Genomic DNA, 17830 nt, shown 5'->3' with positions numbered 1-17830 from the left:
CAGCTGTTGCACAGTGGGGAAAGACCACTGCCTGAGGTCTTCTGCGGAAGGTAAATAGGGGTGTGTTCAGTCATCAGACCCTCCATCTGCATCAATAGATGTAAATATTGTCTTGTATGTGTAAGAGATGCTTTGGTTTTTTTTGGATTGAGTCAAACTCCAAAGTTTGTCTGTTTCCTTGAAGAGCCAAACTGCCTTTATGACTGTGGAAATACATAAAGACTTTTTTTTATGAATAAAGGATGTTATGAAATTAAAAGTAAAACCAACACACCCAAATGACACGAGGTTGCGTCCATGTAACTCAGTCATGGTTGTAGCCATTATTCAGCTGGGAATATTTCACTTCTTAACAAATGTGGGAATTTCAGACACTTGGGTAATGAAGAGAAACCTGCAAAACCACTTGTCCTTTGTGTAACCCACACCCTCCTTCAGAACGAGAGATTGAACTGTACCTGACTCCACTAGTTGCGTTCTCACACATAAATGAACAAGCTATTTATGCTAATCTCAAATCAAGCCTTGCAGGTGACTTATATTCCATCCGTTTATTCTGTTAGGCCTGTGGAGGAAGAAAAGGTCCTTTATTACTTTACTTAGGTTCATGAAAAAGACCCCAACAGATTATTTTTCAAGCAGAGGCTGGTGTGTGTATGGAATGAGCTGCCAGAGGAAGTGGTGAAAGCTGGTACATTTATAACTTTAAAAGCCATCTGGGTGGGTACACGAAGAGTTTAGTGGGCTAAATGCTGGAAAATGGAACTAGATTAATTTAGGATATCTGGTCAGCATGGATGAGTTGGACCGAAGGGTCTGTTTCTTTGCTGTACATTTCTGTGACTGTGTGACTCATCTGTTCTTCCTACCTTGCTTCCAAAGGCCATTTCTTCTGCAGTTCCCATTCCTCACAGCTCACAGGTTACCTCAGTAGTGAGAAATGGTCAACATTACTATGGTCCTCAGTGTCACGAGGGCTGCCAATCCTTCAGGAATGGCCAGGGAACTCACCATCAATCTCCTGATGAAAGCATTCCCGGGGGCTCGGAAACGTGTCCATTCCTGGCCAGCATCCATTCTACATGACCATGTCACCCAATGGGCCTCAAAATCCAAATGGTGCAGGGAGTGGGGCACAGCCCATCCCCCTTTGGTCAGGATCAGAGGAGGCAGTAGAACTGGTAATGAACAGGGAGCCTCTCTGCACCGGCTGGAAATCCCAAAAGGTGGGGCCTTTGAAATTCCTCGGGTGGCCATGAACTGGTCTGTCAGAAACTTTAGGTGAGGCAGGCAAGTTCCCTGGCAGCCGTCTTGTCCTCACCCTAACTGAGGTCCCAATTAATTAATGGCTGCATAAGCACCACTTTCTGGCCAGAGACAATTTTGAAGTCAGAGAAAATGTTAGAGATAGTTCTTGGGGTGAAAGTGATAAAGGGAGTACGGAGAGAAAGTAGGATGAGGGGACTGAGTTGGGGATCAGCTGTGATCAGATTGAATGGTGGCAAGGAATCAAAGGCCTGATTATTCTCCTCCTGCTGCTATTCTCTATGTTAGTTAGGGGTGGGGTTTAATATCCAGCAAGTTGGACCTACACAAACCCTCTGGTTGGAAAATTGGGCACAGTGGGAGCCTCCCTCATTTGCCCTGTTTCTGATGGGGAGCTGCAAACTTATCAGGCACTCCATTCTGGCTACTCTGGCTACTCTGTCTCCTGAACCTGAACCCAGACCCAGACCCAGACCCAATGCCTTTCACCCAGCCTCCCAGGGCCACCCTGCCACACTCTCCTGCAGTTCCTGCTACAAGACTCTCCATACCCAGCTCGCCCCAACATTTAGAATGTGAGAACTGCTTGCAGTACCAACAGTGACCACTACTCCCAGTGGCACTGCTGGGACCCTAAAATTGGCAGACAATCAGCTAAGCCAGCTGCTCCCTGAGAACACCACCCCCAAGCTTTTTCTTCTTTATTCAATTATGAGATGAAGGCCTTCATTGGCTAGGAAACGTTTATTGTCCATCTCTTCTTGCCCAGAGGGAAGCTAAGAGTCAACAACGTTGCTATAGGTCTAGAGTCACGTATAGTCCAGATCAGGTAAAGATGGCAATTTCCACTCTAAAACTGGGTCCCCAGATTATTAGCTGGGTCTCTGGATTAACACTGCTGCCATATTATCACGAGGCCATTGCCTCCCTTTTCTGAGGGGCAGAAGTCCTGTCTCTAGCCAATGAGTGCTCCTCAGAGCATTAAAATAACTGCAAGGCTGCTGGCTATGGTGGGCACCTTTGGCCACTGTCACTCACATCACACCTGTGATACACTGGCACACCATCAATACTCATTATCCTCACTTCTTTCTTGATATATCCCCTACTTTTGAGATTAAAACAGCCCAGGAGCCTCATGGCACCTAGTTCACATGTGCTTTGAGATGTCAACCCTTTTATCATGTGATATACCATGAATGTGTTGAAGTCAAACAAATCCAGGAGAAGGGAAGGTCAAGGAAAATCTTCAAGCTCTGACATCATAGTAACCCCATTTATTACACATTCATTCCAGATACTGTTATACATGGAGATCTTAGATACACCAGGCTCTGATCTTCTAGTTACATTAGGTAGGGACTAATCTATCTTCTTTGTGTGTTCAAGTCCAGATGCACTCACAATCGGGCTAGTCTGGCTTCATCGTGTTGTGTGTCCAATGTAGTCTTCCTGAATCTTTTTAACTCTGCCAACACTGTGCAATTTACACCTGGTGACAGGCAACTCCAGAGTCCTGAGACCCTTTCACAACAGCTTGGACCAAGTGGCTTTGTTCAGTTGTGTTGGAAGGGAGCAGTTGCCTTTACCCTGCGATACAGTCGTAGGGAACAGAAGAATGGCAGCTTGCACAAAGAGTCAGGATCTGCAATGACTATGGGGATGCTGGGAGAGTTGGTTGGAAGAGAGCTCTGAGGGAGGGCTGTGGGTAAAGTTGAGATGGAGATAGAAGGGCCTGGTGTTTTGGGTGCAGTGGTGATGAAGGAGAGATCAGTGGAATAAGAGTTCCAAATGGCAGGGTCATACTCTCCAAAGTGAAGACTTGCAGAACACACTCAGGATGCTGGACGGCACAGAGAATGGCCACCGTCGGGGGGTGGGGGAGTTTGATTTGATAAGGGAGGGGAGATTTATTGTGCAGATCCAGATTAATGTTGGGATGTTCAACTTCTTCAAACAACATTTCACAGGATCTAATGGAGACTCTGGGAAGGGTCTAAGATCAAAAGTATAATATTAATAGGAGGGTATCAGAGGGTGTTGTAGAGATTCCCTCTAAGATAATTAAGGGATGTTCAAAGGCTGCAGAAGGAAGGCACATAATAGTGTTGGGAGATCTTTACCAGAGTTATCCATCAGGCCCCACTCTCCCCTGTACTTTCCCCAAGATCCCGCCAAGTTTTCCCTTCAAGTATCCAATTCCTCTTCGAAAAGTTATCAACAATTATGCTTCGACTGCCTGTTTCAGCAATGCGGTGCAAATAAAATTCATCTTACCTCTGAGTCTTTTAAAATTACCTTAAATCTGTGTCCCCTGACATTTTTGTTTTTGTCTTATAATGCTGCTAAAGAATATTTACAGGGTCTGATGAGGTCAGGAAAATTTATTTGTTATTTAAGAAACATGCCACTGTGCTTCATCTTGCCACCAGGTTGCAGGATCACTACCTGTGATGGTATATGTTGTCTGAAACAGTTAGACTTAACCCTTTAGTGTCTAGGTAGCAGCCGTGTGCCAGTGCCAGGGAAGTTCATCCTGATGTACTAAACCTGGCAGGATTGTGAACCCCTCAACTGAATTCCCTTTTAATCTGTATCGAAGGTGTTTAATTCTACCATGTCAAATCTCCACAGTCTTCCATATACGTAGCCTGAATTTACAACTTCTGTTCTGAAACTTCAGCACACTCCTGAACCCTGAATGATAAGTTCATTGTGAAAAACACCTCAAGCTGGCTCTCAGCTACTCGTCTGTAAAGTAAACTTTGACTCAGGTATGGTATACACTGTCCTACGTTTAAATTCTCAAGACTGAATCATAGAAACCCTACAGTGTTGAAACAGGCCCTTCGGTCCAACAAGTCCATAACAACACTCACAGCATCCCACCCAGACCTAACCCCCTATAACCCACCTAACCCTGAACACTATGGGCAATTTAGCATGGCCAATCCACCCAGCCTGCACATCTTTGGACTGTGGGAGGAAACCGGAGCACCCGGAGGAAACCCACACAGACACGGGGAGAATGTGCAAACTCTGCACAGACAGTCACCTGTGGGTGGAATCAAACCCGGGTCCCTGGCGCTGTGAGGCTGCAGTGCTAAACACTGAGCCACCGTGCCGCCTGCAATGTTATGCATGGGCCAGTGTCCTTGGCCCCTTCATTTATGTGACCTTGTGCCTCCTACAGTTCAGTGGGCATGTAGATTTTCCAGCCCATTATGGATGTTATTAAGCTGGTGACAGTTCAGGAAAGATTGACCATGATGTTGTCGGGAATGGAAGATTTGGGTTATAAAGAGAGGCGGGATAGGCTGGGACATTTGTTCATTGGAGCGTAGGAGGTTGAGGGTTGACCTTATAGAGGTTTATAAAATCATGAGGAGTACAAATAAGGTGAATGGCAAGTGCCTTTTCCCTAGGGTGGGGGGGTTCAAGACTAGAGCGTGAAGGTGAGAGGAGGAAGACTTAAAGAAGACATGAGGGGCAATTTTTTTACAGTGAGTGGTTGGCGCGTGGAATGAACTTTCAGAGGAAGTGGTGGATATAGGTACAGATACAACATTTGAAAGACGTTTAGATAAGTACACGAATAAGGAATGTTTAGAGGCATATGTGCCAAGTATACTCAGGTGGGACTAGTATAGTTTGGGATTATGGACGGTACGGACTGGTTAGACTGAAGGGTCTGTTTCCATGCTGCACAACTCTATTATCTAGTTAAACAACCCGATAAATGATTCCAGCAGAAAACCCCCACTCTAAACTTGGAATGTGTTAAACTTTTGAAATGTGTTAAACACCAGCATGTTAATAATGCACCCTCAACAAATAAACTGAACGTGTACAATGTCAGATTGCGATTCTGGCTCTAATAGTGTTTGCAGGGCGTTGAAATAAAATGGGTAAATTAGCTGTGTAAAACAATGCATTTTCACTATTTGCCTCCCATGATTAAAGCATTAAATGTGCCTCTCCCCTCTCTGTGCATACAAACCTGTAGTTTGTAAACTATGTTGCAGCATTCTCGCCTGCAGATTCAGCACATAACTGTTCTCCTATCTAAACTTGATAGGAGCATTAGCAAAATGAGCAGGTAAAGGCCATTCAGCCCCTCCTGCTTGCTGCATTACTCAATTAGATCATGATCAATCTCATTGTGGCCTTCGTTCCATTTTCCTGCCTGTCCCCATAATCCTTCACTCACTTGTCAATCAAAAATCTGTCTAAATCTGCCTTGAATATCGTCAATGACTCAGCCTCCACTGCTCTCCGGGGAACAGAATTCCAAAGACGGACAATCGCCTGGGAGACAAAATTTCTCCTTGTACGGTTTTCCTCCTTATGTTGAAACTAGTTGTAGCCATCTAGTTGTGGACATTCCCACAACAGGGGATCTCGTCTCAGCACCTACCCTGTCCAATCCTTTCTGCATCCTGTGTTTCAATAGGATCACATCTCATTCTTCTAAATTCCCTGAGTTACAGCCCAATCTTTCCTCATAGAATAACCCTTTCATCCCGGGGCTCAGCCCGTGAAGCTTCCCTAATGGTTTCCAATATATACATATGTCTTGTCTTAAGCAAGGTGAACAAACTTGTACACAGTACTCCAGGGGTGGTCTTAATAATGCTCTGTACTGAGAGCAATAGTTTTATGCTCCATATCCCAGATGCTGGAGAATCTGAGATAACACGGTGTGAAGCTGAATGAACACAGCAGGCCAAGCAACATCAGAGGAGCAGGAAGGCTGACATTTCGGGTCGAGACCCTTCTTCTTCAGAAGATGTGTTATAGCATTGCGGTGTGTTTGACAGGGATGTGATAGCACTGGAGGGGGTGCAGAGGAGCTTTACCAGGATGTTGCCATGGGGATGAAGTGATTGGACAGACTGGGGTTGTTGCAGAAGAGATTGAGAGGGGACAGGATTGAGATGTATAAAATACTGAGGGGCACAGACAAAGGTAGATGGGAAGAAACTCTTCCCTTTGATGCTGGGGCTTCAGGCTAAGGAAATTCAACATGTCCACAAAGACTGTAACCAATTTTTAAAGACACATCACAGAAAGCGTCCTATGCTGGATGCATCACAGGATGGTTTGGTAACTGCTCTTCCCAAGATCACAAGAAACTACAGAGAGTTGTAAACACAGCCCAGTGCAGTCCACAAACCAGCCTCCCGCACACTGACTCCATTTATACTTGCCACTGCTTCAGGAAAGCAATCAAAATAATCAAAGAGCCCTCCCACCCTGGTTATACTCTCTTCCACCCTATTCCGTGGGCACTAAAGTTTGAATATGCTTATGAATAGATTCAAGAACAGTTTCTTCAGACGCTGTTATCAGAGTTTTGACTGGACTTCTCAAACATTAATTTGGATGTCTCTGTTTGCATCTTCTTTACAGCTGCAACTCTGTTCTGCTATTCCGATGCACTTTGTATGATACAATTGGCCTGTATAACACATAAAATGCCACTTTTCACTGTATCTCAGTACCTGTGATCAGTTGTGTGCTGGAGTGTCAGCTTTGACTTTAAAGCTCAAGCCCTGAAGTGGGTCTCAAACCAGGATCTTGTGACTCAGAGGCAAGGATGATAACGACTGACTCATTGTCTGATACGTTCGTAGAGGTGGCTAACTCCAATGATGTGCAAAATTGCGAAATGATTGATAGTAATCAGTAGGTCATTTTACACCTTTCTCAATATTTACTTCCATTGAAGTGAATAATAGCTCCTGATTCACTCACACCCACTATATATTACCACATTCAACCAGGATTAACTCAAAGTGTTCACCAGTACTCCTGGAACAACACAACTGATGTGACACCTATCACAGACTACAACATACCCTTCCACAAGACAGCTATGGATAATTGATGGGACCCTTGTCAGTCTCTGGCTTTTATTGTTTTTGACAATAAATGGTCCAAATTCAAAACAAAAATGAACAATTTAATATTTATAGAGGCATAGACTCTTTACACCAACTCGTCCATGCTGACCAGATATCCTACATTAATCTGGTCCCACTTGCCAGCATTTGGCCCTATTCCCTCTAAACTCTTCCCATTCACGTACCCATCCAGATTCCTTCTAAATGCTGCAATTGTACCAGCCTCCACCACTTCCTCCGACATCTCATTCCATACACGCACCACCCTCTGTGTGAAAAAGTTGCTTTTTAGGTCACTTTAAAATTTTTCCCCTCTCACCACAAACCCACATCCTCTAGTGTTCACCTCCCCTCCCCTGAAGAAAAGGACCTTGACCATTCACCCTATCCAAGCCCCTCATGATTTTATAAACCTCTATATGGTCACCCCCTCACCCTCCGATGCTCCAGGGAAAATAGCCCCAGCCTATTCAGCCTCTCCCTATCGCTCAAACCCTTCAATCCTGGCACAGCCTTGTAAATCTTTTCTGAACCCTTTCAAGTTTCACACCATCTTTCCTATAGTTGTGTCATTGTTAAATTTTAACTGATGCTCACAAACTGTTTCTGTTATAATTTATCCATAGATTAAGACTGCAATGCTAAACAGATGGAACGTCAATGCTAAAGTTAAGCTTCCAACTGTTTAAACAATAATTAGTTGCTGGTTCTTTGTTAACGTCCTGAGGGTCCATAGTTGCAATTCCGTATTTTCCCCGCTCGATGATGCAGTGCAAACTAACCAGTCTGTCAGAGCTCTAAGATAAGAAAGTGTGAAGCTGGATGAACACAGCAGGCCAAGCAGCATCTCAGGAGCACAAAAGCTGATGTTTTGGGCCCAGACCCTTCACTAGAGATTCTCCAGCATCTGCAGTCCCCATTATGTCTGATCTCTAAGCCCTGACTGGGTTCAGTCTGGGTTCTGAAGAAGAATCACTGAAATGTTAACTCTGTTTCTCTCTCCACAGATGCTGCCAAACCTGCTGGCTTCCTCCACCAGTTCCCTGCTCCTGTTTCAGATTTCCAGCAGCTGCAGTTCTTTGTCCTAATTTCGACTGCAAGTGGGCACCTGACAGCAGGAGCTGAAGACGGAGTTCCATTCTGATGCTGAGATAGTAGGAACTGCAGATACTGGAGAATCTGACATAACAAGGTGTAGAGCTGGATGAATGCAGCAGGCCAAGCAGCATCAGAGGAGCAGGAAAAAGACGGGTCTAGGCCCGAAACGTCAGCTTTCCTGCTGCTATGATGCCGCTTGGCCTGCTGAGTTCATCCAGCTCTACACCTTGTTATCTCCATTCTGATGCTGCCTTATTTATACCTGGTTTAAACAATTCCCACTGCCCTGGAAGAAGTGGGGGTGTGGGGTGGTTAGAACAGGCAGGGCAACTGACATCACCTGAGCTGCCTCTCTCCAGGTAACATCATCAAAGAGGGCATTGGTGACCAAGAGCTTCCATTGGTTCACACTTTTGGTCAAAACCCTGAAGTGGTAGGTCATTTTTGTCTAGCAGGGCTGGCTGGTCAGCACTATTCACCATAGAATCCCTACAGTGTGGAAACAGACCCTTCGTCCCAACAAGTCCACGCCGGCCCTCAGAGCGTCCCACCCAGACCCATCCCCCTATAACCCACCTAATCTACACATCCCTGAACACTACAGGCAATTTTGCATGGCCAATCCACCTAACCTGAGCATCATTGGACTGTGAGAGGGAGCTGGAGCACCTGGAGGAAATCCATGCAGGCACGGGGAGAATGTGCAAACTCCACACAGACAGTCGCCTGAGAGTAGGAACGATCCCAGGTCCCTGGCGCTGTGAGGCTGCAGTGCTAACCACAGGCTGTTGTATGGTCTGTTCCCCGGAACACACATTGAGACGAACATCGACCGCACCTGGAGGACCATCAACTCAGCGAAAGGCGCTCTTTGGTCTGTCCAAAACTTGTTGGTCTTTGAGTGTTGCAGACTGGCACATTCCAAGGTCCAGGACTACATGCTGAGGGATTCTCTAAAGCTTGGAGGAGCTGTCACTAAGGCACAGTGGGGAAAGACCACCATCTCAGGTCTTTCTGCCAAACTATAACAAGGGTCTGTTTGATGATCAGACCCTCAATGTTTGCAAATATTGTCCTTTAGAAGTAAGAAGTACCTTGGGTTTTTTTTTGGAATTGCAGGGTGTGCAAAATTCCAATGTTTTGTTGCAAAGACAGTACAGAACTGCTTCAGTAATTGTACATGCATACAAAGACTTTTTATGAATAAAGCATATTTTTGCAATAAAAATAAAGACGGCTGACCAGGAGACTCTTCCACTCTTACTGGAAGGATTTACCAGCTAACAGTCACCTTGTCTCTCCTTGTCCCTTTAGTGGTCAACAAGGATCTAAAGTGGGAGTCCTGGCCTAGAGGTAAGGACACTACTCACTGTGCCATATGCGCCCCCTTGTGAACTGTCACCATCTCCCATTGTCAACAAAAAGACGTGTACATATATAGCTCCTTTAATGTGGAAAATGTCCCACAGCACGAACATATGCAGACAACAATTGAGACACCAATCCAAGGAATACACAGATTATGGGAATCGGTGCCAAAAGCTCGATCAGAAAAACAGGCTGTAAGTAGCATCTAAAAGGGAGAAAGTTGAAGGAGAGGGTAAGTAAAGGAGAGAGCTTCAGGGCTTTAAGGTCTAAACAGCTGGATGTTAGGGTTAGGGTGAGGTTGGGTTCCCAGGTGGCTCACTCCTGGTAGCTTGTGATATTTGGCAACTTTTACCCATCTGGGGTCCTTGGATCACAGAATCACAGAGGTGTTACAGCACAGATGGCCCACCACGTCTATATCATGCCCCTGCCATTTCCCCCATCCCTTTGCACATTGGTTTTATCTAAAACAAAATCCAATGCCCCTTTCAATGTCTTGACTGACCCTGCCATTACCACAGTAGGGTTAAAGTTAGTCTGCAACGATCAAACCTCCCATATCCTTGCTTTGCCTCTGCATTACCAGATTTCTTTCCAGATAGCCATTACCATAGAAAACATTGGAAAGTATATTCCCTAATGGCAGAGTGAAAGAATTAAGGAATGGGATTGAAAACCAGAATCCTTACAGACTAGTGGAGCTGGTAGATATTATTGATGGGAAGGGAGGAGCCCATAACAGGTTTTAAATAAGAGGATGATCATTTTAAAATCCAGCATTTGCTGCGGGCAGGAGATCGCTTAAACCAGGGAGCACAGATTAATGAGATGCTGTGAATTCAGAAATGAGAATCAGAGTTTTGGATTGGCTTGGGTCTAGAACTTGGAAGGTGGATGATGGGAAAGCAATGGAATAGACAAGTCTGGAGGTACCAAAAACATAGATAAAGGCTTCACCAGCAGATAGGCTAAGACTGGGGGATGGAAAAAGGAGACAGATGATGATGCGAGGTGGGAGCATACAGTCTGGGTGATGAAGAGGATACAGGCCAGGGAGCAGAGCTCACGATCAAGTGGAACAGTGACATAATCTGTTTCAGCCAAAGCTGGCTGTTATGGAATGGGATGGAATTGGTTGCTAGGGAGCAGAGGCTGTGATGGAAACACAGGGCAATAGCTTTGGCTTTCCCAATGGCCTGCATTCAACTTGACTGCACTTTTCACAAAGGGCTACATTTCAGATAGTGTTGGATGGTTTAGTGTAACAGAAGTTCTGTTACTTCACTTTGCTCAGGTCCTGACTCCATATTCACATCTAAAACGATTGCCCATTCCAGTTGAGTACACCTTGGGAGGTTTCATCACAACCTCTGAGTTCCAACCATTCAACTCCCACCATTGATTACCCAAGACAGCCCAATCAGTGGAGTCTGGTCAATGGTCACCTGATTGAATAATCACAAACTAGCTTTATACTTCCTCCCCCTACCTACGACATCTACCTCCTCACACAGAATGACTTTTGTTTTCTAGACATTCCAGGAGGGTTGGTAATCCCAGATCCTTGAGCTTAGATTCTCCAACAGTAGGTCAGAAAGAAATTCAGGAAGTGCATGCAAGCAAATCTACAGTAAACTTGCTGAGCGCTGATGTGAATGCGGAAGCCACAGAGTGGCTGGAGGTTCCAGGGCACCCTATTCCGCAAACCAAAATGTCTGCCCACCAAAAGTCCACACAGTTTTCCAATCTAGGAGCAATGTTCATCACCTACAATTAAGACATCTGGCTCTATTTCAAAAGGGTGTCCCACTTTGGAGAACTGAGATTCAATCTCTGTGAGGGGAAAATTGTTACAGGTGGGAGGGTGAGTAAAAGGTTGTTTGACCAACTAGTCAAGAACCATTCAATCCGATTGGCCAGCAGCCCTAAAATCCCAGCAGCCCCAAGGTCAAACGGTGTAGCAAATGAGCTGGACTTCAAGATCAAAAACAGAAGTTTCTGGAAAAGCTCAGCAGGTCTGGCAGCATCTATGAAAGAAAAGATCAGAGTTAGTGTTTCGGGTCTGGTGACCCTTCCTCAGAAGCCTTAGCCAGACTTCAAGGTAGGTTCAGGTGTGTCGGCAGAGTCTGGCATGCAGACACCAGAGAATGAGGGGGAAGGCAAGAATTTTCATTAGAGAGGATGGAATCATATAATCCCTACAGTGTAGAAGCAGGCCCTTTGGCCCAACAAGTCTACACCAACCCTTGGAGGATCCCACCCAGATGCATCCCCTTATAACCCACCTATTCTACACATCCCTGAACACTACGGGCAATTTAGCACGGCCAATCCATCTAGCCTGCACGCCCAGAGGAAACGCACGCAGACACGGGGAGAACGTGCAAACTCCGCACTGACAGTCGCCCGAGGATGGAATCGAACCTGGGTCCCGGGCACTGTGAGGCTGCAGTGCTAACCACTGAGCCACCGCACCGCCCTTGGTGGGCCAAAAAGGGTTTCTTAACTTGGAAGTGTGCCATCTATGTACTACCCCCTCCCTCGGCCCAACACCAACGCTGGCTATAAAAGCTGTCAAGCGGCCAATGTGCTACCTGGGGCAGCTTGGTAGCTCAGTGGTTAGCACTGCAGCCTCACAGCGCCAGGGTCCCGGGTTCAACTCCAGCCTTGGGTGACTGTCTGTGTGGAGTTTGCACATTCTCCCCGTGTCTGCGTGGGTTTCCTCCGAGTGCTCCGGTTTCCTCCCACAGTCCAAAGCTGTGCAGGTTAGGCGGATTGGCCATGCTAAATTGCCTGTAGTGTTCAGGGGTGTGTGGGTTATGGGGGAGATGGGTCTGGGTGGGATGCTTCAAAGGGCAGTGTGGACTTATTGGGCCAAAGGGCCTGTTTCCACACTGTAGGGAATCTGATCAAATGTTGTGGGTAAGGTGGGAGTGAAAATGGAATGAGGCACTTACTTGTTCATTGCTTCGTCATTTGAGGGCCTGAATCAGACTTAGAATGATGCACTGCCTGAACCCTACTCAATACAGGATGGGAGACTGCTCAGTGGAAGGCCGTGCGCTACACGTTAAACATCCTTCCACTCACCTTCAAACATGCCAGCGGGGGACTGTAAAATCCAGCCCACCAGTGTACTCTGCACAATGATTCATCACTGCTAGAATATGTCCTTTATTAACACATACAACATCTGCAGCATGGAGAGGTATGACCACATGTGGAATGGTGACTAAAAGTTGTTTAAAACCACCTGAAAAATCTTTACACTGATCAGACGGGTTTCTGATAAATTCTGTCCCTGAAACAGCAATCAAATTAATACCAAGCTCCTTTTTAGTACCTTTTGTTTGGGATAGGAAATACTCTGACCTGTACAAGTGCAATGTTGTTGGGACAAAAGACATTGTGAAGGGAGGTTTGATGCACTATTCCAATAGCACGTGATATTCCTACATTTGCTGCGACCAGGTTGTGTCAGGGTGTTGTCATCAGTTACACAGTGTGCAAAGGACCAAGAAGGTAAGGGATCAAATGTGCAGAAAGTCACTGGGAATGATCCCTTCAGCCGGGCTGGTGAGGAGGGCACTGCCCGTCACAGCCTTCATGCATGCTCAGTCTCTGTGCCACCACAGCATCCAGCTCTCAAAGTGGCTGCGCTGCTGAAGAGACTGTCACAAATCTCCTTCTGGAATGAGCCTTTGTGAAGGAAATCTGGAGAAAGATGAGGTGGTTTTTGTCAAGGTTCATCCTGGGCAGTTCTGCGATGCAGGACTCTGTGCTCTAACATCTGTTCCCCAGGACACACATCAAGACAAATATCAACTGCGCCTGCAGGACCATCAACTCGGTGAAGGATGCTCTTTGGTCTGTCCGAAACTTGTTGGTTATCCAGCATAAACAGTTGACTTCGGCCGAGGGTTGCAGACTGGCACATTCCAAGGTCCAGGGCTGCATGCTGAGGGATGCACTGAAGCCTGGGATAGCTGCCACCAAGGGGGGAAAGACCAGCGTCTATGGTCCCTCTGCCTAAGTATAACGGGGGCGTCCGCTAAGCTCTCAGACCACACTGTTGCCTCAAAATGAATGTAAATAGTTTCCTGCATGAGTAGAAAATGACTATAGTTTTGCAACAGCTCTGAGGGTTTTTCTGAAGAAGGGACCTGGTCCGAAACGTCAGCTTTCCTGCTCCCTCTGATGCTGCCTGGCTTGCTGTGCTCCTCCAGCTCCACACTGTGTTATCTCTGACTCCAGTATCGACAGTTCTTGTTCTCTCTGTCAAATTCCATGTTGTTTTATCCTCCCGGCCAAGACTGTACAAAACTGATCTAGGACTTTTTATATGTACAAATAGATAATTTTTTTATGAGTAAAGTATATTTTTACACTAAAAGGAAAGATCCCTTTAGCAACCCTTTTCCCTTGTACTCAGAGAAATTAAAACCTTGCATTTACTCAGAACTTTTCACAACATTGGGATGTCCCAAAATGTTTTATGCCAAAGTACTTTTGAAGCGTTGTCATTGCTACATAGAGGAAATACAGCAGTCAATTTGCATACAGCAAGCTCCCACAAGCAGCAGTGGGAATGTTGGTTAAAAGAAGGGCAGTATATCCTTTACAGGGCTGTCAAGGGATCTTCTACGTGAACCTAGGGAGGGCAGAGGAGATCTTCTCAGGCAGTGCAGTGCTCCCTCAGTACTGTGCCTCAGTTCAGATCAGGCCTTCCCCAAGCTCATGGCCACCCAGTGGAGTGAGCAAGATCAGATTCTGGGGTCACCAACTCCGAGACGCCAATATGGCCGCCATGGGATACCCCTCACTGTTATAAGCTGTGAGGCACCTTTGAAAACTCGCCTTTTTTAAAGGAAAGGAAAACAGCAAGTGTGGTCTAACTGATTCCTGCTGTAAAAGAGGCATTGGTAAAGAAATGAATCTTTGAAGATTAAACATGCTGTCCCCATCCCCTGCTCTCACACTGAGGGATCACGGCATCTTTTAAGCCTTGAAACAGACTTACGTTGAGAGAGAAAATTCTGGTTTAAATTGGTAATTTCCCTGGATTGTGGGTTTTATACCACAAGACAGGCCAGAAGAGCAAGAACTGACCACTTATACAATGCCTGTGCATTCTGTTTGAGCCTGGCTGCTAATTTCCAGACCCAGCAGTTGGCACAACCCAAATAATGAAATCTAATCCGCATTGCCCAACCACTGCTGTTTCAGTTGGCACGAGTTTCACCCAACCAACGTAACAGTAAATGACTACCTTTTATATAAACCCCCAACTGGCAATTTTTAAAAGAAAATCACATCATTCCCTCATCTCCCTAATCTGTCTGCCCTGAACACAAGAAAAAATGTTTTTTTGAAATAAAAATGCACCTTGTGATGGGGAGGCTCGGCAGGTCACTCCACAAGTTTCAGCAGCTGCTGTTCTGTTCTGTTCTGTGAAGGGACAGAGATGTTGCCTGTTTGCTCCTGACTCCGGCTCCGATTCCGATTCACTCCAGCTTCCTCTGAGAGAGTTTGCAGGGTGGGGCCAGGTCTGAGGTAGGGAGGGACTGAGGCAGGGAGGTTTGGCTCAGGCAGCCAAACACGCTTAGCTGCTCCAAAGAGACAGCAGCAACCGCAAAAAGGTTGTGGGCTGGAGCTGACACGCTCTCCAGGTAAACCCTCTCTCTCACTCAGCTTCCAGGTCCAGCAGCTAAACAGCAACAAGGCTCCTTCAAGTCCTCAGGTTAGAATATGAATTGCATTATTTACAGTGGACCCAAATGGCCCACTATAAGAGATTAAAGTCAATTGAATTTTTTTAATTACCTTGCCAAAACAAAACCGGATAGACCAGTATGTTTCTCCCTTTGTACAAATCCTGTTCATATCTTTTTAATTTGGCAAACCTTTATCACAATTAAGCCATTCCTCCTTCATATCTATACCGACTGTCAACCAACAAGTTACCTTTTTTCTGAAGAAGGGTCTAGGCCTGAAACGTCAGCTTTCCTGCTCCACGATGCTACTTGGCCTGCTGTGTTCATCCAGCTCTACACCTTGTTATATCAAGTTACCGCAACGTTTTTTACCACAAACTTGAGAGCATTTTAAGCACATGTTTTTATCTGAAAATTTTTGTAAGCACAGTTTTTACCTCATTTATATCGTTGACTGGTCATGTTACTCACATTCATTATAGACTAGCAGCTTCACTTTGACCTGTCCCTCGTATAAACTGTCCCCCTGCACCAGCTTACACTGACACAAGCCTGCTTTGTCTATATAGGTCTGCAATGCTGCCTCCAAGTAAAACCACTTTTTCATTCAGGTCATTCAATCACAAGTAATGCAAACACAGCTTTAAAAGTATCGAATTTCATATTTGTGCCTCTTAAATCATTGATACGCGGCTTCGCTCCAGGTTCCAAGGGTCACTGTGAACATTGCACATTGATATTTTTCATATTGAGGTGTAATCTATCATTTACATGTCTAAATGCAAAACAAAATATTAAACCCAGAACAACACTGCTCATGACTAACTCACAAATGAAAATGTTTTCAATCCTCTAGTGTGGGGGTGGAAATTCGAATGGAGCCGCGGTGGGGGGGCGGGGGCATGTTTTGAAAACAAGGACTAGGTGTCTTTAGGAATCAGAGATAGTAGGAACTGCAGATGCTGGAGAGTCTGAGATAACAAGGTGTAGGGCTGGATGAACACAGCAGGCCAAGCAGCATCAGAGGAGCAGGAAGGCTGACGTTTCAGGCCTAGACCTTTCTGAAGAAGGATCTAGGCCCGATATGTCATCTTTCCTGCTCCTTTGATGCTGCTTGGCCTGCTGGGTTCATCCAGCTCTACACTGCGTTATCTCTTTAGGAGCCATGTCAGCACAATGGGGGCTGAACTTGAATTTAAAATGTCAGCCCTAAGTCTACAGATTTTTATTATTTAGGGATGTTAAGGGGTAAGAAGCAAAGGAGGTTAATGGGGTCAATGTCTCCTCTTCTTCCAATGCTCATAACCCCTTAATTTTCTTCTTAATTCTTTCATGAGATGTGGGCATTACAGGCAAGAGCAACATTTGCTGCCAATCCCAGACTGCTCTTGAACTGACCGACACACCAGGCCATCTCTGAGGGCTCTTAAGAGTCAACCGCATTGCTGTGTATCTGGAGATACACAGAACCAGAACAGGTAAGGGCATCAGATTACCTTCCCATTGAACCAGACGGACAATCGGTGATAATGGGAACTGCAGATGCTGGAGAATCCAAGATAATAAAATGTGAAGCTGGATGAACACAGCAGGCCAAGCAGCATCTCAGGAGCACAAAAGCTGACGTTTCGGGCCTAGACCCTTCATCAGAGAGGGGGATGGGGTGAGGGTTCTGGAATAAATAGGGAGAGAGGGGGAGGCGGACCGAAGATGGAGAGAAAAGAAGATAGGTGGAGAGGAGAGAATAGGTGGGGAGGTAGGGAGGGGATAGGTCAGTCCAGGGAAGACAATCGGTCATGGTTTCATTGTCATCACCACTGATGGCTAGTTTTTTGTCCTGGATTTATTAGTTGAATTACATCAGCCACTGCGGGGTTGAAACCACATTCTCAGAATATAGGCTAGGCCCTTGGATTACTAGTCTGGTGAAATTATCATCACATTCTTGCAGAAATCATTTATTTTGTTTTCATTCACAGGATGAGGGCATTGCTGGCTAAGCAGCATTTATTGCCCGTCCCTAATTGTTCAGAGTCAACCTCATTGCTGCGGGTCTGGAGTCACCTGTAGGACAGACCAAGTAAGGATGACAGATTTCCTTCCCTAAAGGACATTAGTGAACCAGATGGGTTTTTCCAACAATTGACAATGGATTAATGGTCATCATTAGATTCTTGATTCCTGATAGTTATTGATTTCAGATTCCGCCCTCTGTTGTGGTGGGATTTGAACCCAGGTCCCCAGAATTAGATTAACAGACCAGCCATAATACCACTAGGCCATCGCCTCCTCATTTATTCGTGGGATGTGGGCGTCGTTGGCTGTGCCAGCATTTATTGCCCATCCCTAGCTGCCCTTGAGAAGGCGCTGGTGATCATGATCTTAAACGTCTGCAGTCCATATGCTCTAGGTAGGCCCACAATGCCCTTGGGGAGGGAATGCCCGGATTTTGACCCAGTGACACTGAAGGAATGACAA

At 45.8% G+C, this 17830-nt stretch overlaps 1 protein-coding gene across 4 annotated transcripts in view; it reads right to left on the bottom strand.

The window, feature by feature from the left end:
• plekhg7 (pleckstrin homology domain containing, family G (with RhoGef domain) member 7) overlaps positions 1–15874 on the bottom strand; it is an 88403-nt gene extending 72529 nt beyond the window's left edge. For 3 of the 4 annotated variants that reach the window (XM_048554279.1, XM_059654804.1, XM_059654805.1), the window contains exon 1: positions 15790–15874. The gene's annotated coding sequence lies outside the window, so the exon portion shown is untranslated. Of the gene's footprint in view, positions 1–15023; positions 15141–15789 lie in introns of those variants that run through there. The other variant, XM_048554278.2, reaches the window with a different exon arrangement.
• Positions 15875–17830: the final 1956 nt, after the last annotated feature.

The sequence above is a fragment of the Stegostoma tigrinum genome, chromosome 25 (assembly GCF_030684315.1).
Source record: "Stegostoma tigrinum isolate sSteTig4 chromosome 25, sSteTig4.hap1, whole genome shotgun sequence".
Taxonomy (NCBI): Eukaryota; Metazoa; Chordata; class Chondrichthyes; order Orectolobiformes; family Stegostomatidae; genus Stegostoma; species Stegostoma tigrinum.
This window is presented reverse-complemented; position numbering and strand designations above follow the sequence as displayed.